This window comes from Bactrocera dorsalis, chromosome 2, assembly GCF_023373825.1.
Source record: "Bactrocera dorsalis isolate Fly_Bdor chromosome 2, ASM2337382v1, whole genome shotgun sequence".
Taxonomy (NCBI): domain Eukaryota; kingdom Metazoa; phylum Arthropoda; class Insecta; order Diptera; family Tephritidae; genus Bactrocera; species Bactrocera dorsalis.
The window spans coordinates 56,447,933-56,473,596 of record NC_064304.1 but is presented as its reverse complement, the minus strand read 5'-3'; the positions used below and the strand labels follow the sequence as shown (position 1 = coordinate 56,473,596).

Genomic DNA, 25,664 nt, shown 5'->3' with positions numbered 1-25,664 from the left:
CAAAACAATTTGCACATGATGTTCTGATGCAGTTTTCTGGTTGGTGGGGAGGTAGGTTGCAAGAGACGCAGGCGGGTGCGTTTTTGCACATTTTCATTGTATGTCCAAGTTTCTCACACGATTTGCATCGCATCGGGTTTGGGAAATATGGCCGCACAGTGCATATTTCCCAGGCTATGCCAATTTTTTCCGGTAAAAAATAGGTATCGAATGATAGTAGTACTACTACGGTTGGCTTGACGACTCCTTCAGTTATGCGCGTGAATTTGTGGATGGTAGTGACGTTGTATTGCTTAAGTTCTTCAATAATCTCGTCCTCTGGAACTTGATTTAAGAATGGCGCGTATACTGTCCCTTTAACACAATTTAAATTATGGTGGAGTTCACATGAAACTTGACAAAGGCCCGGTAGAGAATGGGTGTTAATAAACTTTTTTGCTATTTCTTTATTTTTCACCAGCAGCAATAAGCCTCCATCACGTAGAGGAGTAATTTTGTTTATTTCTATGCCTATAGCCAGAAGTGATTTGTGCACCGCAAAAATGGAGTAACTACTTAGTGGTTTATTTTCGTCTTTAGATTTTATCACAAGGAATTTGGGGCTATCATTTTTTTGTTACGGGCAATTCTGGGAATTCTTCAATACCGTTTGCTGGTTTTTTTATTTTTGCACGAGGGCTCGGTGACAATAGTACAAATCTATTGTCCCGAGATATTTGGGCCCGGGGGCCATCTCACATCAAAAGTTTAGTCAAGCACGTGTGTTTACAAAGCAATAGATGTATAGAAGTAGCGAAAAAAAAAACAAATACACTAGGCACTGGTGCGTGACGCGTGAGAAAAGAGAATTGATGGTAGAGAAAGCAACTTATGGACTGTTTAACAAGCGTGACCGATCGCGTTGACTGCTAGTCGGTGACTGAAACTTGAATTTAATTCAGTTCTGGCTACTGTATTGGATCCGAGATTCAAATATCTGCATTTTAAAGATGCACTGGCTAAAAACAAAACAGTTTTGTATTTAAATAGTTTCATAAAGGGTGCAAATAGTGGCGTTACTACGTCGGACTCTTCGGATGAGTGTGCAACAGAAAACCCGTTTGATATTTGGAGCCATCATAAACAGTTGACCCACGAAAATAAGAAATGTAAGTTTATCTACTATAACAACGGAAGTTGTAGTGCAAATGTATCTTGGATCAGCTGTTGCTTCTATCAATCAGAATCCAACAGAAATGTGGGATGATATGAAAAATGTATTTCCTGAATTGTATAAACAAGCTTCCAAATATTTATCCATTGTGGCCACTTCAGTCCCCAGTTAACGACTGTTTTCTATAGCTGGAGCAACGATCACACACCAAAGAAATCGCTTGACAGGGAAAAGACTTTTCAAATTGTTATTTTTAAATTATGTTTTAAATAAATAATTTGTTGTTTGTTTAACCCTAGAGAAGGCGCGCTCCGCAGAGTGACATGCATTGTCGCACGTGAGCATTTTGCTCACCTGCTGCAAATAAAAAGTTACGTTTATATAAATAAAGTGTTACATATTTAAATTTAAACTAAATACCATTACTGAGCCTTAAGCTTAAAAAATGTTTATTATTTGACAGAAAGAAAAATAAAATATAAAGGTAATTCAATTGTACAAAACATAAGAAAAAATTTGAGATTTGTTATGGAGATCATACAAAAAATTAGTGTTATACGTATATAAAGTATTTACATGGCTATATATCACTATTCTGAGAAATCTTCATTAATTTTCCTGTCGAAACAAGTAGGACATGTATACTTTGAATGTTCAGTACAGAGTAATTTCCAACATAAAATGCAACCTTTTTTTGTGCGTCTATTTTTCCTTCTGGGGCAGAAATCACAAAAGCCGTTTTCCTTAGACTGGTTTGGTGAATCAAGAACTGGTGCAATGCGTTCCATTAAATCCTTTAGATATTTTGGTAAAGTTTGAATGGCTTGCCGCTTTACAATATGTGGTTTTATCATGTCAAGGGCCACTTCTTTCAAGAAAGTCCTTCTCTGAGTTAAGTTCTGCGTATATCCCTTATAAATAATCTGCGCATTTATACCAGCTACGTCAAGCAGAGTAAAAAATAGCCTCATTGGCCATCTGCAAGTTTTGCGGGAAACTCAGTACGTTCCTTTCATCTGGTCGACGGTATCTACACCTCCCTTTGTTCTATTGTAAAACAATATTACTTCAGGTTTGTTGTTATCATCGGACTCATTATTTAACTGGCCATCCGCATGAAGAGATGAAAGCATCAGTACGACTTTTTTATTTTTCTTCATTGGAATGCAGGAAACAAGAAGCTTGTTTTTGGTATATGCAAACATTGTATCTGGGGTTGGTCTTCCTTTACTTGTAATAAATTGTGGTGGAATTTCTTTTTTATTTTTTCGGATTGTTCCTACAATAGTGGTTCTATATTTTGTTTGTTCAGCTCATCAGCTAAGGGAATAGAAACGAAATAATTGTCAATTGTTAAATTTCTTCCGGTATTTAAAATTGGTGCAGCGATTCTCTTTACGATATTGGTAGCTGTATTATCGAGCTGAAAAGGGCCGGATGGCTGTTTACCACAATATACCTCCATTTTACAAGTGTAAAAAGTTCTTGCGTCGACTAATGCATTAATTTTTATGCCGTACTTGGCAGGTTTATTGGGAATATATACTCTGAACTTGCATCGTCCTCTAAACGATTCAAGCATTTCGTCAATAGTGCAGTATTCTCCAGGAGTATAACAGTCACCACAGGATTTGTTGAAGTCGTCAAATATATCACGAAAAGCGGCTAAGTTATCAACTTCACTTCTAAGTGAACGTGAGTCAACGTCATCAAATCTAGTTAGACGAATTAAAAACAGAAATCGTATCAAGGACATTATGGCTTTGAAAATATCTGGAGCAGTGCCGTCTTGAAGCCACATCTCTTTTAAATTTGTATGGTTCATTCTCTTTAACCCAGCCATGTATAAGATACCTATAAATGCCTTTAACTCGACAGAATCTGTTGATTTACAATCTCTGTCACGTCCATATGCATCACTTTTTTTTCAATATATAAATTTAAATTTGTATATCTGACAATTTTTGAGATCAATGAATCAGTCAGAAACAAAGCAAGGCATTGTATTGGTGTTTCTGCAGTTTTCGCAATGCTTTTCACACCTGGCAGATGCGTTATAATGTTGCACTGCCTAGTGCGAACATTAGGAACAGGACGACTAAGCGCACATTTTATGTTTTTATCTCTGCCCCAATAAAAGGTGCGTTTTCCACGTGGGGCCTCCTCAAAACCGTTAAGGAAATTCTCTTCCATCAACAGATTGATCAGTGTCAGTATTGTTATCACTATGAATGCTCTTGCAATCACTTTCAGGGAGAAAATGGTCATCGTCCTGTTCTAATTCTTCATCGGCTGAAACTTCTTCTAACCACTACGTAATTTGTGATACATCCCCAGCACGGCAACAACGCTCGCTTTCCATTTTAACTACATAGGAGTGCTAAAATTGATGCAAACCACCACTTTCAATGGGAAAACTTGAGCTATTGGCAAAGCAAAAAAACTTACGTAGTTTGTCGCGTAGTGAGCAAATTACCGCACTAAATAAACAGCCACCTATCAACACTTTAAAACATGCACTGATTACAGCGAGTGATTGTGAACAAGTGGAACACAACTTTGAGCGAAGGTACTGAGCGTAACAAGTTGTGCAATAACATAGAACATAGAAATTTTTTCAATTAAAAATTGTGTGAGCAAAATGCTCATAGCAAAATGCTCATAGCGCTCCAAAGAATTTGCATTAAATTTTGTTTACGGAGTTAATTTTCTGCTGCGGCTACGTTGAGGATAGTGCAGAAAGCCTTTGGTGATGAGGCTATGTCTAAAAAAAAATGTTTACAAGTAGTATAGTGAGTTCCAAGCCGTCCGTGAACGTAACGAAGACGATGCTCACGTTCAACAAATCAAAGATTTGGTGTTGAAAAACCGTCGATTAACAATTAGAGACCTTGCTGATGAAGTTGGCATGTCGAAAAGCACAGCCAATACCATTTTGAATGATGTTTCGATCCTCAAGGGCGTCAAATCTCGACTGGTACCGAAAACATTGAATTTTTTGGAAAAAAGGCGTCGCGTTGAACTGTGTGAAATGATGCTTTCCGACTACCAGGGTGTCATGGAATGCATTATAACTGGCGATGAGACTTGGATCTATGCTTACGACCCCGAAATAACCGATCAATCGAGCGAATATCGTGCCAAAAGAGAGCCGAGACCAAAAAAATCGCGCCAAAGTCGCTCAAAAATCAAGGTCACTGTTTTCTTCGATTATCGTGGCGTTGTGCATTATGAATTCCTTTCAATAGGTCAAACAGTCAACAAGGAATATTATTTGAACGTTATGCGTCGTTTGCTTAACGCTATCCGCCTAAAAAGGCCGGAATTGTGGAAAGACAAATCTTGGTTTTAACACCACGATAATGCACTTCCCATACTCCTCTCGTAATTCGTGATCATTTCGCCAAAAACTCAACCGATATCATTCCGCAACCAACGTACTCACCTGATCTGGCGCCGTGCGTCTTCTGGCTGTTCACCAAGCACAAAAGACCGCTCCGGGGACACCGTTTTTATACGATAAAAGAGATTCAAGCCGCAGCGAAGACGGAACTGAAGGCCATCCCGGAAAGTGACTACAACCAGTGTTTCGAAGATTGGAATATCCGTTGGCATAAGAGCATTGCACCAGGAGGGGATTACTTTGAAGGGGATGAAATTGATTTGGAAGAATAAATAAAGAATTTTCAAAATAAATATAATGTAACCTTATTTTTTGGGCACAGTAGTATACATATATCAATTAAAGGCGTACTACTGTATTTCACTTATTTATGGGTGTGAAATAAGCTTTTTATGCTCACTAATAAAATACGTTAAAAAAGTTCAAAAATCCATCGATGTTTCAATGGCCAATGCTTTTGATTTCGATGTTGTTTGAAGAAACATCGATACATCGAACCATCGATGGTTCATTTCACGATGTTTGCATCCCTAAATAGGCCATGAGATTGTTAAGTGTCCAACTGGAGAAGCGTTGGAAGTAACAACTCGCAAGTTTTTACAAAGGAAACAAATACCAGGTGTTATTGGTGCTATTGATTGCACCCACATAACAATTAATGCACCAATAAAAGATAAACATATGTATGTATATATTTTGATCGTAAACGTAATTACAGTATTGTTCTAGAAGCCTCTGTCAAAGCTGATACAATATTTATTGTGGTGAACCCGGATCATATCATAACTCTAGAGCGCTAAAAAGGTCATCATTTTATAGAAAAACGGAAAGTAATATGCAAAGTTTATTTAAAAATTCTAATTTTATTCTCGGTTACTCGGCATACTCTTGCAAAAATTACCTCATTCCGGTGTTTAAAGAATATGGTTCGTTAACGCCTAAACAAATTAGCTTTAATAAAACACATTCTTCAGCAATAATAGTTGTTGAAAATGCATTTGGAGCACTAAAAGGACGTTTCCGAGCGCACAGAAATTTATGTGTATGTATGTAAAAAATGTTCATTTTATGATAAGCTTGATTACATATTTCCGTTAAATAAAACAATATATATTCGTTATGAAATCAATTAGCTTTTCTATTTTTTATTCATAATAGACTGCTGTAAAATTTTAAAATTTTCCTATTCTATTTTCAGTTTTTTTTTTGTACAATTTCTATCTGCATATCTCGTTTTCCGACCAAATTCTGCATTTGTTTTTGTAAGTTCGCGTAAAACTTCGCCTTTTCTTCAGCACTTTTTCTTTTCGAGTTCGAGTTTTTGATTAAAATATCGTCCTTTAGCGCTTTTACGATAACGACGATTTGGAATAGGATTTGCTGCGTTCGGCTCTTGTGGATACACTTCATTTGGTCCGCACATACTACAGCTTAGTGCAGGCTCTGCCTATAAGTACTTGGCATATCGTCGAGCATTGGTTCAAAATCAGTTGAATCTGTTAACAACTCCTTTACTGTTTAAAAGTATAAAAAAGCGAATGCAATATAAGCAATACGTAATGAACATTAAATTTTAAGTAACCACTAGACTCAATCAATGCCTCTTGAGGATCTGTCCCAATGTTTATGGTGTGATTGTTGGACGCTAAACAACTTTCACCAAAAATTTCGTCCAGTTCCGACATATACGGTATTGAGCACGGAGAAGTTCCAGTCTGCTTCTCATTGTCTTTCGCTGTTTTATACGCCTTCAAAAGCGTTCGCATTTTTGCTACAAGGGCAGCCGCATTAACCGTTGTATCCTGTGGAAACAAATGTAATAAATATTTACAAAATAACTTTAAAATATTCTTACTGTAAGTCCTCCAAGACGTTTTCATTAGCGAACCTTTTCTTCCGCGCATGCAGGAACTCATCCTTCCTCTCATTGTAGCACTTCAGGAATAGGAGTGTCTCGGCCTTTGTCCAAACTTTTCTTTTGCTGTATATAAACAAAATAAACAATTATTTAATTTGTGAAAAGTTTCTTTACAAATTTAAAAATTCAAATTTACCTTTTCTCCATATCAAACATTTCGTCGCAATAAATTGAATATCAGCTGATTGTTATTGCCCATTTTGCCAACATAATGCATATTTAACACGGTGAGGACGGCGTGACACACCGGTGGGTCACGCATTTAGGTGCCACACTGTCTTTGATTCAGAACAATTTTTTTTAAATAAAATAAAAAATAATTTGGTATCAAAACAAATATTTAAATATATTTTTTAATAATTTTGAGTTTTTTTTAAAACATTTTAAACAAAGTGGTGGTTTATTTTCACAAAATTGGCAGAACGTTATAACTTTTTTAGTTCTTTTTTAGCAAAACTTTTGCCTAGTTGAGCTGATAGTGTTTTATAACATTCACAGCATCGTTTCCGGGACTGTCTTGCGGTTCCAGGATATTTCTGAAGAAAATGTATAGTTCATCTAGATGCTTGCGGTTCTGTAGGCATTTCATCCAGGAGGCAATCTATAATAAGTTCTCTAAATTTGAAATCATCGTACTTCTTGGTACCCCACATCTTATGAATGCACCATGCATTTACAATTGACGTTGCACAAATCAACTCTATGTCTTGCTTCGCATTCTTACATCTGCCTTAGCTATTTACCGTTCTAGGAGCCGCCAGATAAAACTGGCTACTAAAAACTGCGCCATCCTCAACGAAGCGAAAATGAGAAATAAGCAAAATGCGTTTTATTTGTCCATGATTTAGCTATAGTTTATGGTCAAAAAAAACACCGCTAATATATATACAAGTATATTATCACTTTATGGGAGCACTGATTTCAATAATTTTTTTAGAATTTATTGATCTATTTGAGGGTACTAATTTCAGTAAAAAATATCTACACATATTCCAACAATTCCCATTAAAATATTAACTGTAAATATAAAAGGAGCTTTGCAAAATTTATTCTCTGGAGAAATCAACTATTTCTGCTATTATACACAAGAGCAAAGCTGAAGCAACTGTTAAAATATTAATATTGGAGGACGTCCTAGAGCCACTTCGGTAAAGGATGACTTGCAAATAGTGCGCGAGTTTAAAATTTTTCAAAAGATGCCAGCAAAAAAAGTTGTAGATGTAAAGGGTGATTTTTTAAGAGCTTGATAACTTTTTTTAAAAAAAAAACGCATAAAATTTGCAAAATCTCATCGGTTCTTTATTTGAAACGTTAGATTGGTTCATGACATTTACTTTTTGAAGATAATTTCATTTAAATGTTGACCGCGGCTGCGTCTTAGGTGGTCCATTCGGAAAGTCCAATTTTGGGCAACTTTTTCGAGCATTTCGGCCGGAATAGCCCGAATTTCTTCGGAAATGTTGTCTTCCAAAGCTGGAATAGTTGCTGGCTTATTTCTGTAGACTTTAGACTTGACGTAGCCCCACAAAAAATAGTCTAAAGGCGTTAAATCGCATGATCTTGGTGGCCAACTTACGGGTCCATTTCTTGAGATGAATTGTTGTCCGAAGTTTTCCCTCAAAATGGCCATAGAATCGCGAGCTGTGTGGCATGTAGCGCCATCTTGTTGAAACCACATGTCAACCAAGTTCAGTTCTTCCATTTTTGGCAACAAAAAGTTTGTTAGCATCGAACGATAGCGATCGCCATTCACCGTAACGTTGCGTCCAACAGCATCTTTGAAAAAAATACGGTCCAATGATTCCACCAGCGTACAAACCACACCAAACAGTGCATTTTTCGGGATGCATGGGCAGTTCTTGAACGGCTTCTGGTTGCTCTTCACCCCAAATGCGGCAATTTTGCTTATTTACGTAGCCATTCAACCAGAAATGAGCCTCATCGCTGAACAAAATTTGTCGATAAAAAAGCGGATTTTCGAACATTTCGACATTTCGAACCGAACACTGATTTTGGTAATAAAATTCAATGATTTGCAAGCGTTGCTCGTTAGTAAGTCTATTCATGATGAAATGTCAAAGCATACTGAGCATCTTTCTCTTTGACACCATGTCTGAAATCCCACGTGATCTGTCAAATACTAATGCATGAAAATCCTAACCTCAAAAAAATCACCCGTTACAACTAGGAATGAGTACGCGTACAGTACAACGACGCGGCGTTGATGCTGGTCTCTTTAGCTTTCTTGCTGCGAAAAAAAACAAATATTTCAAAAAAAAATGTTTAGCACGTTTGGAATTTGTGAAACTGCATATCAATTGGTCTGTGGAGTAATGGACGTCAAGATGAGTTGAAATTTTATTTGCTGAACTCAGATGGAACGACACGTGTGCCAAGACCAATAAGAAAGCGTTTAGACTGTCGATATTTGCAGTGTACAGTAAAGCACGGGGGTGTAATATAAAGGTGTGGAGATGCCTTTTGGGTCAGGAGTAGGGCGTACTTACAGAATAGAATGGACATGGATAGTCCAATATAAAAATATACTGTAAATCCAAATGTTACCCCTGCCGCCTGATTGGCAGTTTCAACATAAAAAGGACCCCAAACTCACATCCAAAGTTGTGAAGTATTCCTTTTTGAAAGAGCAAGTTAATGTTATGAGATAGCCCGGCCAGTTTCTTGGCACAAACTCGATTGAAAACTTATAGGAAATTGTGAACAGGCAAATTAAGAGGAAACAGGTCCACGGTAATGAAAAACAAGATATTTGATGCCATGAAATGGGCTTGGAATGGAATAAATGATATACATGTTAGTAATTTAGTTCGACTTATATCTTAAAAATATGCTGCAATCATTAAAAATAACGCCTATCCAGTAAAGTATGTATAAAAGTAAAACTAATTTATTTTCATATTCAGCTAAAGTCCAATGAGTTACGTCGCACGAATTTTTTAGCTTTTTCTCTTCTGTTGTAATTTATAAATTTTACAAAAAGGTAGTAAATAAAAATAAGAAATAAATTGTTTTTTTTTTACTTTAAGAAACATATGTAGATACTTATACATATGTACATATGGGACATTCCATACCAAATCGACCACTTTTGAACCCGACCTCTTCAGATTTTGCTGAAACTTATCCATCCTTTTCTACCCTTTAAAAAACATTTTTGAGAATTTTTTCAAAATTTTTTGTTCAACTTCAAATTCCTCTTGGGGAACCGGCACAACAACAAACACACCCAGAAAACTATTTGCAATGGCTGTAAAATATATCAGACCAAAACCCATGTATATTTGCGTGCAATGTCATGCAAAAATATAATTACAACCCTGTTTTAGCCGTCACTTTACATAAAGACATATTACGCTGTTAAATTGTTGAAGAAGGTAAGTTTTAAATATATTTTATAATTTCTATTTAAATTACGAAGATTTGTTACAGTTTTTTTTGTTAAAAATGTATGCAGAAGGTGCGCCAATTCACAATAGCCATGCATAATAGTCATTCACAATAAATTGACCAAATCAGCCGTTCATATATCACTAGATTCTGCAATGGGTGCTCTCGTGCCCTTGTATGTTTCGGTAAAATATTTTTGCAATCTTGCAAGAGCAAACGAATACTTATTGTAACAAAAAGTGATGGCATGACGAAGCACTGAACAACTGACATCTACATACATAAGTAATTTGGATACATGTTTCTCGTAGACCCAGTGAAGGCAAACTCACTTTACGGCCTAAGTTATCATATCCTTTTTGATTCTTTTTCAAACAACCAGTAACATTATTATACACATCTCTCCACAAATTCACTTGTTTAGAAAATGTAGTCTACATCTTTTTCTTCTCACATACATATCAAAATTTACTGCAAAAATAGTGTTTGAAATATGCAATTTGTAACATGTTAGCTGCATTCCGGATCTGTCAATCATTAGAATTACGTTGCACGAATATTAACCCTTTACCTGGCCATGTGACAGAAATGTTACAAACCCTATTTTTGACTGTAATTTTCCATTCTTATTTAATATAGTCATATTGGTTTTTGTAACACAACTAGTACAAACTGTGAATAGTATAAAAGTAATAAGATAGAGCGAGACATCCCTATTGTAACCTATTTTTGTGCCAAAAGTGAGTGCATTAAGTTTGGTGATTTCACAACAAGTGCTGAAATTGGTGACGAAAAGCGGTTTTTGTGAATGTGAAAAACGTGTTTGTTTGTTTAAATACATTGGGTGAGCATGAAATTTAGTGATTTTACTAAGTGCAATCGAAAAAAAATTTCATTCGTCTTTTCTATATTGTATTTATTGTTTGTTACATATAAGTCACATTGCCTTACAGCCCGAATATATTTTTAGCAGAATGTCTAAAACTTTGAGCAAGGGTGAAATTCGAGAAATTCTTGACGAGAGTGAAGATGGACTCGATTTTGATGACGATGATGATGTGGATGATCCTAATTATAATGAAGAGTTGGTACATGCTGATTTTGATGAAGTGGTTGAGAATATACTATTAGAAGATATTGAAAATGAAAATATGGAATTGTGTGCAGATCCGTCGAACGATGTTCCGCCCATTTTGGCAGAGAGAGCACAAAAACAAAAAAAACGTTACAATGACATTCTCTGGAAAAAAAAGAATTTAGTTTTGAAAGAGCACCAATTGCGTTTTACAGACAATACATCATTGTCCGATGATATAAAGATTATCGAAGCGCCAATTGAATATTTCTTGTACTTATTCCCAAAAGAATTGATAAAGTTTATTGCCAATGAAACAAATTTGTATGTTATCCAAAAGGACGTTAGTGATCCATTTCGTGTATCAGAAATGGATATTCAGCAATTTATTGGAGTAGTTTATATGATGTCTTTAGTACAACTTCCTAATGTACCTAGCCACTGGAGCAAAATTGGTACATCCATGACACAAGAAGCGATGCCGCTGAAAAAATTTGAAAATTTACGACGTCGCATACACTTTAACGACAACAGCAAAAATTTGCCGTCGACTGATAAAAATGTTGACAGAATGTACAAAATACGCCTGATCCTGGATGAGTTAAATAAGAATTTGGCAAAAGTGCCTCTTGAACAACATCTATGCGTCGATGAACAAATATGTTCCACAAAAGCCCGAAACCTTTTGAAACGCTACCTGCCAAACAAGCCTCATAAATGGGGCTACAAAATATTTGTTTTCTGCGGGACAACTGGATTTGCTTACAAAATTGCACCGAAAACTGGCAAAGAAAATATCGTTGGGGATAACGAGCCGGATTTGGGAGCCTCTTCCAATGTAGTCATGAGACTGTCACGTATGATTCCACGAAACCAAAATTTCAAACTTTATTTCGATAATTATTTTACTTCAATTCCACTGCTCGTATACTTGGCAAATGAAGGTATATTCAGTATGGGAACAATTCGGAGGAATAGAATTCCCAATTGTAAGCTAACCAGCCAAAAAGAAATGATGAAAAAAGAGAGAGGATATGGCATAGAGTACGTGTGTCAGGCTGAAGGAATCGACATTTCAACAGTTTCGTGGAAAGATAGTAAGATTGTAAATCTCGCATCGACTTTCCTTGGTGAAATACCAAAACGTAAAGTAAAAAGGTACGATAAAATTCAAAAGAAGTACGTTGAAATTGATCGTCCGTCTATTGTTGGTGAATACAACCCGCTTATGGGTGGTGTAGACCTTATTGATCCCATCATGGGAAGATATAAAATAAAACTTCGAAATACAAGATGGCAAGTTCGAGTATTTTACCACCTATTAGATTTAGTGATGGCAAACGCTTGGCTTCTATATACAAAAAATCGATCCAATAACACAGAAAAGTTGTTGCCTGCGGCAGAGTTTCGCTTACAGATCGCGGAAACACTTTTAAAATACGGACAAAAAATCAACGTCAAGAACACTAGATCCCTCGAGTCACAAATACAAGCGAAAAAACGCAACGGACCATCGCAGCACGCCCCTCCACAACCTTTATGACTTGATCAAGTTGGTCATTGGCCAATATGGACAGAAAAGAGGATAAGATGCAAGATGCCTAATTGCCAAGGAGTTACCCAAACAATGTGTGAAAAATGCGAAATCACATTGTGCTACAACAAGCATAATAACTGTTACCGTGCATACCATTTGACATAAATTTAATTTTCCCTTTACAGGCAATGTAACATATCTGTCACAAAAGATATTTTCTTAAATAAATAGTAAAAAAAAATTAAAAAATAAAATCTAAGAAAGTTGTATTTTTATTTTGACTGACGCTACCGAAAAACAAAAAAAAATATTCAAAATTTGTGGCCTTGCCCGATTAAGGGTTAACGTAGCAACCAAAATCTTTATTTGGGAATGTTAAATGATACATTTTTTGCCACACATGATTCAAATCATTCCAGCAGAAAATTGTTGTTGTTTGCTGTACTCATAGATTTACTTATAGTTTACCCGAAGTTTCGATTCAAACAATCGTCGTAACGCTAAGAACTAGCATGATACGGTTGGAACCGAAGCCAGCCATACCATTTACTCGATCGTGATTGCCGAACAACAGATTGTTTGTGTTGTATCAGATCAATTGACGCTGGCGGGTGTTCGAATTAATCAACAATGTTGTCTATACTGAACTGAATTGATTTGATTGTGTGTTTGTTCTGATTTTCTCATACTTGGGCGAGTTCCAAGTTGCATGTTGCTTTGTATTTGTACAAAGTATCGAGTTCCTGAATGCAACCTGCTTATAATATGCAATGTATCGAGTTCCGATTAACATTTTATGCGTTACCGATACGCATAAATCAAGCATATGACGCATCAGAAATTTTGATTATGCTCAAACAAAACATAATGGCTGAAGAAAAAAGGTATGCATAAAAATCTTTAAATATTGAAATTTGTGATTAAATTAGATGATATTCTTATTTAAATATCTTTTGCCTCCTTTTCAGTGATAAAAAGTGGACGCATGAAAGGAAGCTGTTGCTTTAAAATAAAAGGCTGTCCAATGAAGTTGATTTTTGCGCCAAAAGGAAAAAGAAGTCCGTCCTTTGGGAAAAGGAGCTCCGTGAAATTAAGGGAGTAGATGCAGAGTTTCCTTTTTCACGGGATGACATAACCAGAAAGTTTATGAACTTCATGGTAACGTATAAAAGAATTAAGAGGCGGTATAAAACGTCTGGAGAGGCTGCTACAACGTGGGTGTTTTTTGATCAAATGGACGAAATTTATGGAACCAGGACCGACATCGTTGTACCAGAGTAACTTTTGGATTCATCTTTAAGTGACATATTATCTGGTATAAAGACCACATCGCAGATGACGCTAATAGTGACACAGATAAAGAACCCCCACGGAAACGGGCTCGATGCGATGTTTTGGACTTCTTGCGCGCTGAAAGCCAAGAAGATAAAAAGCTTTTGAAGGAATTTTTGGACTGTGAAAAAGAAAAGCTAAAAGTGGAACGGGAAAAGGTTGAAGAGATGAAGACGCTGCGTGAGGTTTTGTCCAACATTTGTAATTAACACGCTGATAAATTGGTCATTAAAAGTAGTATGTGTAAAACGTAATAATAATTATGTTATTTCATACAATGTGTTATTTTTTAATACCAAATAAAAGACAAGTTTTCTACAATAAAAATGTTTTTATTGCGTTCTTCAAGCAGAAAATAATGTAGTTAACCAATTTCTTTTATCACTTGCTGCAACCAAATATTGTTGTGCATTAAGGGACATATGAAAATGTTCGCTTTCATCGTACACTATTTCAGAAGGCTTTTCATTGTTAATTATAAAGTTATGGAGTACCAAACATGACATTATTATTTGTTTAGCCACTTTGGGGTTTTGTACATCAACATAGTTTAAAATACGGAACTTGGTTTTCAAAATACCGAAAGCTTGTTCCACACACACTCTTGTGGAAGCTAAAACATTGTTGAATATAATTTGTGCAGGTGTTAAAAATCCATTGTCCTTATATGGAACCATCAAATATGTTTCCAAAGGGTAAGCCCCATCACCCAAAAGGTGACATTCCGGTGGAAAGGGAATATGATTGTTGACAATTGCCCTTTTAAGTGGACTGTTCTGCCATACTAAAGCATCGTGGCATCGGCCGGGGTATCCCATAAAAGCGTCGGTGAATCGCAGTTCTCTATCAGGAACAGCCTATATAATGAATTAATCATTATATTAGTTTTGCTTTTAATGTGGATATTTGATTTATGACACCTGCAGAACAATTGAGCTTGTGCCCTTTCTGTTATAATAACTTATACCGCCTGTTGAAGGTTGTGGAATACGAATGTGGGTCCCGTAGACACAACCCAAAACAAAAGGAAAGGGATGCGCTCTGCTTGCCTCGAATAGCTCCATTGTTTTCCTTTGTGAAAGAGCCTTGTTGTTTTAATGAAAACTCTATAGGTGGTTCCACGGCCGAAGTTGAATCTGTCACCGACATCGCAGAAACTACATTGATTAGCAAGTTTCCATATTGTTAAATATAGGGCTCTTTTTAAAGATATGCCAGTTGGACCACGTCGCTCACGAGTACTCCATGCGGTCTTCAATACATCGCACAATTCTTAAAAAAAATGATTAAGTATGAAAAATATTTATCATATTTTGAATAATTTACTTTACCTCAAATGTTGCAGTTTCCATACGGAAATGAGAATAAAACACATCAGAAGGCATCTTTTTTATGGTCTCAAAGAAGCTTTTGCATTTAGGCACTTTTCTAACAATTGTTCTTTTCTTTGAATAAAGCAACGTTCAATTTTCTTTTTCTTTTTTAAATAATTTCTTTCGATTGCTAAATTGTTTTGACTGATTTCAGTTAACTCCAATAAATTTCCCATAAGGAGTTGAATATTCACATTTCGCACCATTATGTTGTCGGTTGCTTTGCAATTAAGTTTATCATAAATGTCAAAACGACACAAAGCAATCTGAAACAAAGCAGCAGGGTTGCATTACTGACGTTGCATAAATTGTGTATATATACCGCAACAACACAAAGCAACATGCAATTTGGAACTCGCCCCTTGTTGCAGCTCTCTGACATATGTACATACTATATGTATATAACTCATATGCTGACAGGCACATACCGTTTGTTAGAAAAACGAAACCATTATATGTAGTATATGGAAGTTGGGGTAATTTCAACAAAATTTTATCTATTTTTCTCAAGTCAGTCGGATGTTCGAAAATCTTAATATTGTATTAGTTAAATAGGCGGTAAGTCAAGTTTCCGCTCAAATTTATTTATATTTGGCACAAAGATACACTGTTATGAGTAAAATACGCTAGCTCATTTTCATTGATATACTTAACCCACATATTGGCCGATATATGCGATACAAATTCACCCGGAAGTTCGATTTAACCCATTTTTGACTTACAGACATACCATTGTTAGAGAAGTACTATCCTTAGGGGCGTGAACAGTGTTTGTTGGTTTTGAACAATTTTTGGTAATAAGGTGGAGTACTCCATGCTATATGGGAAATAGGCGTGGCTATCGTGCGATTTCGCTCATTTCCGCAACGCGATATAAGAATATGAAAAAAATGCCAAGTACCAAATTTTGTCAAAATCGGTCAGTCGGGTCCCAAGATATGGGATTTCACCAAAAAGTGGTCGGCGCCACGCCCATCGTCAATTTTCTCGCCGGCTCCCAGTAAGCTTTCTCATATCATCTCGCCGGCAAATTTTAGTTATTGATTTAGCAAACTCGAACTTTTTTTGTTCCAAGAAACCTGCATACCAAGTTTCGTCAAGATATCTCAATTTTTACTCAAGTTACAGTATATACATATGTACATATTGTATATAAATGGTCAGTCTGTTGAGATATCTTGATTTAGTTCGTATATGGGCGTAATCGGACTACTGCTACGCCCCCAAATCGCCATTACCCGAAAGCAGATAATGGTTGGGGCATCTAACGTTTTAAATTTGAATTATTTATATTTCGACATTAGAAACGTCAAATACCATTCAGAAAGTGACAGATATTCAGTAAAAAGTGTAAAATTTACGAAATGGGTCGCTATTCACTAGAAGAAAACTGGGAAATATTGAAAACCTTTTCCACAGATCGTTGGCATCAATGGTGAGCGATATCGCGCAATTTTAACCGAATTTTTCTTAAGACAAATTGAAGAGGAAGACCTGGAAAACATTTGGTTCCAGCAGGACGGCGCTACGTGCCATACAGCAAACGCTACACTCAATCTTTTACGCCCTATCTTCGAAAATCGCATAATCAGCAAAAGAGGTGATGTGAATTGGCCTTCCAGAAGCTGCGATTTAACTCCGTTGGACTGTTTTCGGTAGGGAGCTGTTAAAGATAAATGTTATGCCAACCATCCAGAAACAATTCAAGATCTAAAGTACGAGATTCAACCTGCTGTAGCTGCCATAAGGCCTGAAACCATCGAGAAAGTACTCCAAAATTGTGTGGATTCGTCCGAAATTGTTTTCCACAAATAAATTTCATAAAACAACCTTTTAATTAAATGTTAGACCTTTGAAAAATATCAAGCCGTTTTTTTTATTAACTTTTTAAATTTAAGATTTTATATGGCCCACCCTATACATAAGATAACATAACTAAGCACTAAATTAAGATACAAAGCTGTACAGAGGATCGCAGTAGCAACATTTTTGGAAAAATGGCGAAGCGCCGCCCTCTAACAATTTTAATATATGTATGTATGTATGTACTTTACTCCTAAACCACTTAAGCTACAGCAACTAAATTTTCTAGGTGTAAATCTTATAAGAACTTCTATCGACAGTGTGAAAATAAATGAAATCGGAGGGTAACCCCGCTCTCGCCCATAAAAGGGTACTGTTAAAAACTACTAAAAGCGCGAAAAATCAATAACTAATTACGACAGTAATATTTAATCTTACCGCCGAGATGGTATGGAAGAGGTTAATAGGAGGTGGTGTTAAAATTGGACGATGAGCGTGGCACCGCTCCATTTTTGGCGAAATCCCATATCTCGGGATCCAACCATTCTTACATTCTTATGTCACAGTGTGAAAATAAACGAAATCAGACAACAACCTCGCCTACTTCCCATACAGCACAATTTTAAATTCCACCTGGTTCGTTTAGTTTCCAGTACACAAATCAAGAAACAATCAAAGTAACGGAGTAAAATATTGCCCTAATAATAAGAGTGTTCCACCTTATGACCAAAAATTATTTGAATCCAATAAAAACTGTTCAAGCCCCCAGGTACCGAATATTTAGACCTCGGTAACTATAATTCACTTTTGATCGAAAGTGTCGGTCAGTGTGTGATATATATAACTGAAATAAAGGCTTTATGAATCTCTTATAATGGTATGTTTGTATGTCAAAAATGGGTTGAATCGGACCTATACTTTCCTAAGTTCCAATATACTTAACATAATGATTTTCGAATTTCCGTGTAACTTTGTACCGCATATATACTGTTATAAGCCAATGTGTAAGTTATCTCTACGAAAATAGAAGAGCGTGTTTTACTCATAACAGTATATCTTTATGCCAAAAATAGATAAATTTGAGCAAAAACTTGCACTAGCCTCTATACAAGTAATATCAGGATTTTCGAATATCCAGCTGACTTTACTCTATAAATATATAAGAATATTTAAAATATTTTCCTGGCTTTAATCTTGCCAGTGGCAAGAGTATAAAATGTTCGGTTGCACCCGAACTTAGCCCTAAACATTATTTAGTTCAAATTCGGCATAACTTGAATCATCGTAAAGAAGGAGTAGAGAAAGAATTTGCTGATGCTACGTAAACAGAAGCACAGCTGAGAGGTGCCCATGTAGAAATGTCAAGGGGAGTCCGGGGTTCAGTTTCTATTGGAATCCAAGATGGCGATTTTTACCCGGGAAATGGTTGCATTGTGTTATTTTCTTAAAATTTATGGAAAAGTTGTCCAAAAAATATTGGTTGTATAAAATGCAAAATAACTTATAATTAGAAAATTCGGAATTGAGTGTTTCATTGATTACTATTCACTACTTCAAATTACATACATGTGGGAATATAGTAGATAGGTGGCAACTCCGCCGACGCAGACGGGTATATGAAAAAGACAAAGAGTACAAAAGCAAGAATCAGTCGTTAAAGGCTAACCAGTCAAAAACTCAGAACCGTGGCCCGAGTCAGCTGGCACGACCTATATTATGGGCGCGCAATGTAACTGCACAGTGAAAAACGCTACTCCCTTCTCTCTTTGACATGGGATGACGTGAGAATCCACGACATTTGCATTTTGCCGCAGCAAACGTCGCAGCTGATTGCTCTCTCACAACGCAGGGTTGCCAATATCGATATACTGCAGTAATTATCAACTTTTATAATTCAATCTGTTCAATATGTTTGAAATTTTCTTAAAATAACTCAAAATCAGAGTCGAATGCTATTATTTATAAATATATAAACTATTTTTAATAGTTTGTTTTCAGTTATGATATTTTATATTGTAAAAAGTTGTAATTGAAAACAAAGATGTGCTCAAAACTATATAAGTGTATTGGGCAATGGCAACATTGTTCACATGAAAACAAAGCAAAGATGGCTGATTTCTGCGTTTTTACCACGTTTTTCACTGTGCGCATATTTTGCCGATAACGAAGGAAAAGGAAGGAAGGGAGTAGCTTTTTAAACTGATGTCATCGGCGGAACGTGTTTCTTCGATACTTTTAGAGTAATATTTTCGGTGTTTTGTGAAATTAATCCGCAATGTACTTTAATTTAATATAATATTTTCAATATCATTGCTAGTTGCAATTTCATATAAACTGTAATTAAAAAACTATAATTAACAAACTGTAATTTGATTAAAAGTTCCACAATAAAGTGTAATTCTAATACTGTGTAGACTGTCGTTTATTTAGATTGGAAGCGTGTTGTGGTGGCAAATCCCACGGGGGCTCGACCGAGAACAGTGAAAGAAAATTTTTTTTTTTTCGGCATTCATCATAAGAACATATATGCTTGCATGTGAGTGCGTGTAAGTTCGCGTGAACATAAGTATATACAAGAAGACATTAGTACAGCAAATTCAAAATTTTATTTGAAGTGACGTCGAATCAGCGTCTAACAAATGTTCCAGAAAAGCGCAGTCGCGACATATCTTGCATTCTCAAAAGTGCGTCGGCAAAGCAAAAAAGTGCAAACAGTAATTCGTGAAACATTAGAACTTTGAAGTGACGTCGAATCAGCGTCTAACGAGAAAAAGCGCAGTCGCAACATCGACTGAAAATATCGTGGAATAGCAAAAGTGCGTCGGCAGAGTAAAGGAGTACAAAAAGTATTCTGTGAAAATTGCCAATACAACGAAAAGCAGAATGAGAGCAGCCGATAGTAATTATACTTAAAGCGTGCCATAACTTACAGTCTAAGGCCGCTTCCTAATTGGCGATGTGTCAATAATATATTTGACACATTCGTTTAATAATGAATTTATGTGATTATTGTTTATTTTAGGCATAAGGGCTGTTAACTATTCATGGCGTTAACTCGCATACATATCGACGCATTTTTTTGCGATCCGCGTAAAATTATTTTAGAATTTTAAAATATTTTAAATCCATTAATTCTTCGTGCATAAGCGAGTGTGGATACTCAAGCGAGTGGTAATAACTTCTATGTATTTCAAAAAATCAAAACGTGAGATGCAGCAAGATACAGACAGTAGAGAGGGAACGTAAGCAGAGTACTACTTAACCGGGATTGACTGTAAATATAATTCAGAGGAATATTGAATTTTCTTTACAAAATTTCTTGTATATATATATTACGTTGTCAATTTTATTCTAATATATTTAAAAATGTGGCATGGTTGTCACTTTTCCCTTCCGATACAAATATCAGAAATATGTTCAATTTATGATTTTTAGCTTTTGCCCTCATCGCGAGAAACCGCTTGTAGGCAAAAGAATGCTTGGGGAGAGGTGTATGCCGTTTTGTTTAATGAATGAGTCATTTTTGCTCTTTGAATGTGCGCTTGCGTTCATGAATAAAAATGTTGTTGTCGTGTAATTTACCATACCATTTTGATGTCGGCAATTCGGCTGTCATATTATTTGTAATGGTTGTAGTTTTTGCGGTTGACATATTTACGTGTGTACGTTCATAAGTACATATGTATGTTGTGATTGCATTATTTGCGTGAGATTGTCATATGCACTTATGCATAGATGTACTTATCAAGCTGTGTCCGCATATGTTAATTCTTATAAGTGATAAAATCAATTAATTTCTCTCGAAAAATCTTAACGTCGACTCATCGGTTGTTGTCATCGTCTAAGCCTCTGCACCATATAGCAAGACGGGAATTATGAGCGACTTATAGAGTTTGGTTTTTATTCGTCGAGAGAGGACTTTACTTTTCAATTGCCTACTCAGTCCGAAGCAGCACCTGTTGGCAAGAGTAACCCTGCGTTGGATTTCCCGGCTAACATTGTTGGTGGTATTAATACTGGTTCCTAAATAGACGAAATTATCTACAACTTCAAAATTATGACTGTCAACAGTGACGTGAGAGCCAAGTCGCGAGTGGTGCGATGGCTGTTTGCTCGAATAATTTTCTCCAGCAGCATATTGAAGAAGTCGCACGATAGGGAGTCGCCTTGTCTGAAACCTCGTTTGGTATGGCATGGCTCGGAGAGGACCTTCTCGATTCTGACAGAGCTTATTGTGTTGCTCAACGTCAGTTTACACAGCCGTATTAGTTTTTCGGGGATACCAAATTCAGACATCGCGGCATAAAGGCAGCTCCTTTTCGTGCTGTCAAAAGCAGCTTTGAAATCGACGAAAAGGTGGTGTGTGTGTAATCTCCTTTCACAGGTCTTTTCCAAGATTTGGCGCGTGGTGAATATCTGGGATGTTGTTGATTTGCCATGTCTAGAACATCAACAGATGACTATACAGTATACTATTATAATATACAGTATACTACTATACTGTATCTGTCAGAATAACAAAATGAGACATCCTGACTAACAGAACCACTAAATTACGATTGTGACAATTAGAGACATGAGACAATCGTGACACGCAGAATACCGATATCATTTATTACTAATAAAGTGAACATAAACTTATTGAATTATTTATTTTTTAATGTAAATGTGTACATATGTTCACCAATATTCACTTATTAAATAATAAATATATTAAAAGAAAAACTATAATGAAAATTGTTATTCGATTAACCGTGAAAATTGATTTTTCGTGATGCTTGTGGTCCCAACCATCATGGATAATTGAGGCCCGACTGTAATTTAAATTCTCTTCCTTATCATCATGATAATAGAGACGCTCTTCTTAATTTTATTGAAAGAATCGATTTAATGGTGCCCATTAACTACAAATATTGCTTGAGAATTGCATAATTTAATAATAATGTTATCGATTTTGCATGAGTTAATAAAATTTCGCAAAATGATATTCATATCAATTAATATCATTTTATGTAAACGTATAAAAATAAATTAATATATTATAGTACCTGACCCGGCGAACTTCGCCCCGCCCAATTTTTATTTTTTTTTAGAAGTCATAGACTCGTATAACTTTACCACAAATAATATAAACTTCAAACAACGCATTTTCATTTAATGTTTGTAGCGCCATCTACTGTAACATACCGCACTGTTAGCGCCACCAACTGGTGGATAGCTCTTTGCTAATAATAAACAAATAATTTGCAATAAATAAATAATGCGACTATAAGGAGAGTTATAAACTATCCTATCTTTCAAGTTGGACCAAACTGCACACAGTGTTAAAAATTTCATTAAAATCGGTTCAGTAGTTTAGGAGTTCATCGAAATCAAACAACGTGACACGTGATTTTTATATAGTTAAGTATCAAACGAGTTCTTTCCGTTATAAGTATAAAAATGAGTTCTTTTGGTTGTATTTATTTAGCGAGTTCTTTATTCAACAATTGCAAACGTACAACTGACTTCTTCAGATTACTCTAGAATGCCCAAAGCGTGCTTAAAGCGAATAACGGGTGGAGTGGGCGACATGATAATTATTGCAATAGGAAATGGGAGACAAGGAGAAATAGAGATTAAGTGTTGGGAAGCGTACGGAATATGATGTGTAGAGTGTGGGGAATATCTGGATACATAACACCTCCACCCTTAGGAAATTTGCGTCTCTGCAAATTATTCATATTACATAAATTTCTTTAATAGATTTATAACCCATACATTTAGTTTTAAACATTTTTTTTCCTCATATTACATAAATTTCTTTAATTGATTTATAACTCATACATTTAGTTTTAAACGTTTTTTTTTTTCATACTACATAAATTTCTTTAATCGATTTATAACTCATACATTTAGTTTTAAACATTTTTTTTTCAAATTTAAATTTTGTCTTCATTCATTTTGGAATTTATATTTGCGTTTCAATTGTGTTTTATAATATTTCGTTCTTCGTTTATTTGATGTGTCTATCACATAATTACCATGACGCTCATATTTATCCAATTTTTTGTATTTAGGTGTATTCTTTGCAATTTGTCTGTTAACTACTACGTTATCCAACTGAATTGACTCATGGTGCCTCTTTTTGTTAAGCCGATTGCTCCTTTCAATTTTTTCCTCTTCGTATTTTCTAGATAAGTTCTGAATCGATTCTTTGTCAAAATTTTTAATTATAAAATCAATTGGCCTCATTTTTGTTGTTGAATGTATTGTGTTATTGTACGAGTTAAATATTTTGAAAAATTTGTCACTTAATTCTACTGTCTTATTGCTTTTATCTGCTTCTATTATTCTCAAATGTTCGTTTAGAGTACCGTGTAAACGTTCGATGTCAGAGTTACCTGTTTTGTGCCATGGGGTGGTTACATGTGTCGCAATGTTTTCCTCTTCCAAAAACAATCTTACTGCACTGTGCAATATACAGCGTTCGTTGTCAAAAACTAGTTTCCGCATTTTGCCTAAAAATTGTATACGTTGCTTCAAAGCTGCCAAGATCGCAATCCAATTCCTGTCCTTAAGTTTATGGAACGTTGCGTATTTTGAAAATTTATCTATTGTTGTGAGATACATTACATTTCTGTATGGAAACCAAATATCTATGTGGACTATGTCGTTGAAATACTTTGGAGTTTCTGTTATTTGATAAGGATGTTTAACTGGATTTCTGTCGTGTTTTGCTATTTTACAAATTGAACAATTATTAATGACTTTGGTTATTATTTTAAATAATTTAGGGTAAAAAACTTTATTCTTCAATTCAAGAAATATTTCTTATATGCCTCTGTGATTGTTACGAAGGTGTTCGTTTTCTATTATAGTTAGTGTTTCATTTTTGTCCGTAATTTCCATTAGTTTTGTCTTTGATCTATACAATGTTAGATTTTGAATTTGAAAATTCTGAGTATAAATGTCTTGAAATTTAAGAAAAAGTTCGTCGTTCTCACAAAAAATGCACATTAACCCATTCTCTAACAATACTTTTCGCATTATTTCTTTTAAATTTGACTTTTCTGTTACAACAATGTGTGATTGGCACTTTTTGTGTACAATTTTTATAAAAAACTTTTCGTTTTCGCCATATCTAAGATAGATTTGATTTTTGAAATAATTAATGGATTTCTCTTTAAAAAAAATGTATTTTAAATTATCTTCCTGCGCACTGTGAACCGTTCCGTCCGTGGACCATGTCTCTAATTGTTCTTCACTATTATTGTTTTGAATAGTTTCATTATTAAATAATATTGCTGTTTTGCGATCCTCATTCTTTACGTATCTACTTAAGCTATCCGCTACCGTGTTGTCCTTACCTTTTATATAGGTTATGTCAAAATCGTACTCGTTAAGAAGAATTTTCCATCTTTGTAACTTCATGTTAGGCTCTTTGAGATTGTTTAACCACGTCAAAGGTTTGTGATCGGTTTGAATTGTAAACTTGCGACCGTATAGATATGTTCGAAAATGTTTTACAGACCACACAACAGCAAGCATTTCTTTTTCTATAGTCGAATAGCGTATCTCATGGTCTGATAAAGTACGTGATGCAAAGGAAATTGGATGGCCGCTTTGGCTAAGCACAGACCCGATGGCAAACTGAGATGCATCGGTTGTTAATGTAAATTTTTTATTAAAATCCGGTGGTTGTAAAACTGGTTCACTTGTAACTAACTTCTTCAATGTTTCGAAAGAGTTTAAAAATTCACTGTCTTTAGTGTCAACAACGCAATCCTTTTTTAAATATCGAACCATTGGATAGGCAACCTTTGCATAATCACGTATAAATTTCCGATAATACCCTGTGATACCCAAAAATTGTTTAATCTCTTTCGCGTTGGATGGTGGTGGCATCGCTGCGATTGCTATAATTTTTGATGTATCCGGTCTGATGCCGTCAACTGAAACAACATGGCCTAAAAATTTCGTTGTAAATGCTGCGAAGTGACACTTTTCGCCTTGAATTCTCAAATTTGATTCTCTTAGTTTCCTAAAAATTTTCGTTATAGAGTCAATATGTTCTGTAAAGCTAGTAGAAAAAATTAGAATATCGTCCAGGTAAACGACGCAAATTTTATTGATATAATCTCGTAAAACGTGATTTATTAGTCTTTGGAAAGTCGCGGGAGCTGTTTTTAGCCCAAAGGGCATACGATTAAACTCGTAGTGGCCACTCGCTGTCGAAAATGCCGTCTTGGATCTATCGTCTGGATGTACTTCGATCTGGTGGAAGCCTTTAGCAAGGTCGATTGTGCTAAAATAGCTACACTTTCCCAATTTGTCGAATATGTCTTGCATATTCGGAATTGGAAACTTGTCGTCCATCGTCTGTTCGTTTAGCTTCCTGTAGTCTATTACAATTCGCCACTTTTGTTCGCCACCGTTGTCGATTTTTTTTGGTACGACCCATAGAGGCGAATTATAAGGACTGTTGCTCGGAACAATTATTTTCTGCTCTAACATCTCGTTTATTTGTCTGTCTACTTCGGCACGATGCACAACCGGGTACCTATAAAGTTTGGTATAAATTGGCGAATCTGTCTTAGTTCTAATCCTATGTTGTATAACACTAGTAAACGGTAGATTGCTTCCTTCCTCGTAAAATATGTCTCGGTAATTGTTCAGTAAC

General features: G+C 35.6%; 3 protein-coding genes and 1 long non-coding RNA gene across 13 annotated transcripts in view; 2 read left to right on the top strand and 2 right to left on the bottom strand.

Annotated features, from left to right (window-relative positions):
• The window catches only part of LOC105233704 (uncharacterized), a 746,688-nt gene that overhangs the window by 371,453 nt on the left and 349,571 nt on the right, over window positions 1-25,664 (bottom strand). The window lies entirely within an intron of this gene.
• The window catches only part of LOC125776325 (uncharacterized), a 194,821-nt gene that overhangs the window by 88,500 nt on the left and 80,657 nt on the right, over window positions 1-25,664 (top strand). The window lies entirely within an intron of this gene.
• The window catches only part of LOC125776321 (uncharacterized), a 97,573-nt gene that overhangs the window by 3,872 nt on the left and 68,037 nt on the right, over window positions 1-25,664 (top strand). The gene's annotated exons all lie outside the window — the stretch shown is intronic.
• On the bottom strand, window positions 14,149-23,176 carry LOC105224400 (uncharacterized). The gene is made up of 2 exons (XR_007421695.1): window positions 14,747-23,176; window positions 14,149-14,683 (listed from the first exon to the last, which is right to left on the bottom strand). It is a non-coding gene; the product is annotated as an uncharacterized LOC105224400 (long non-coding RNA).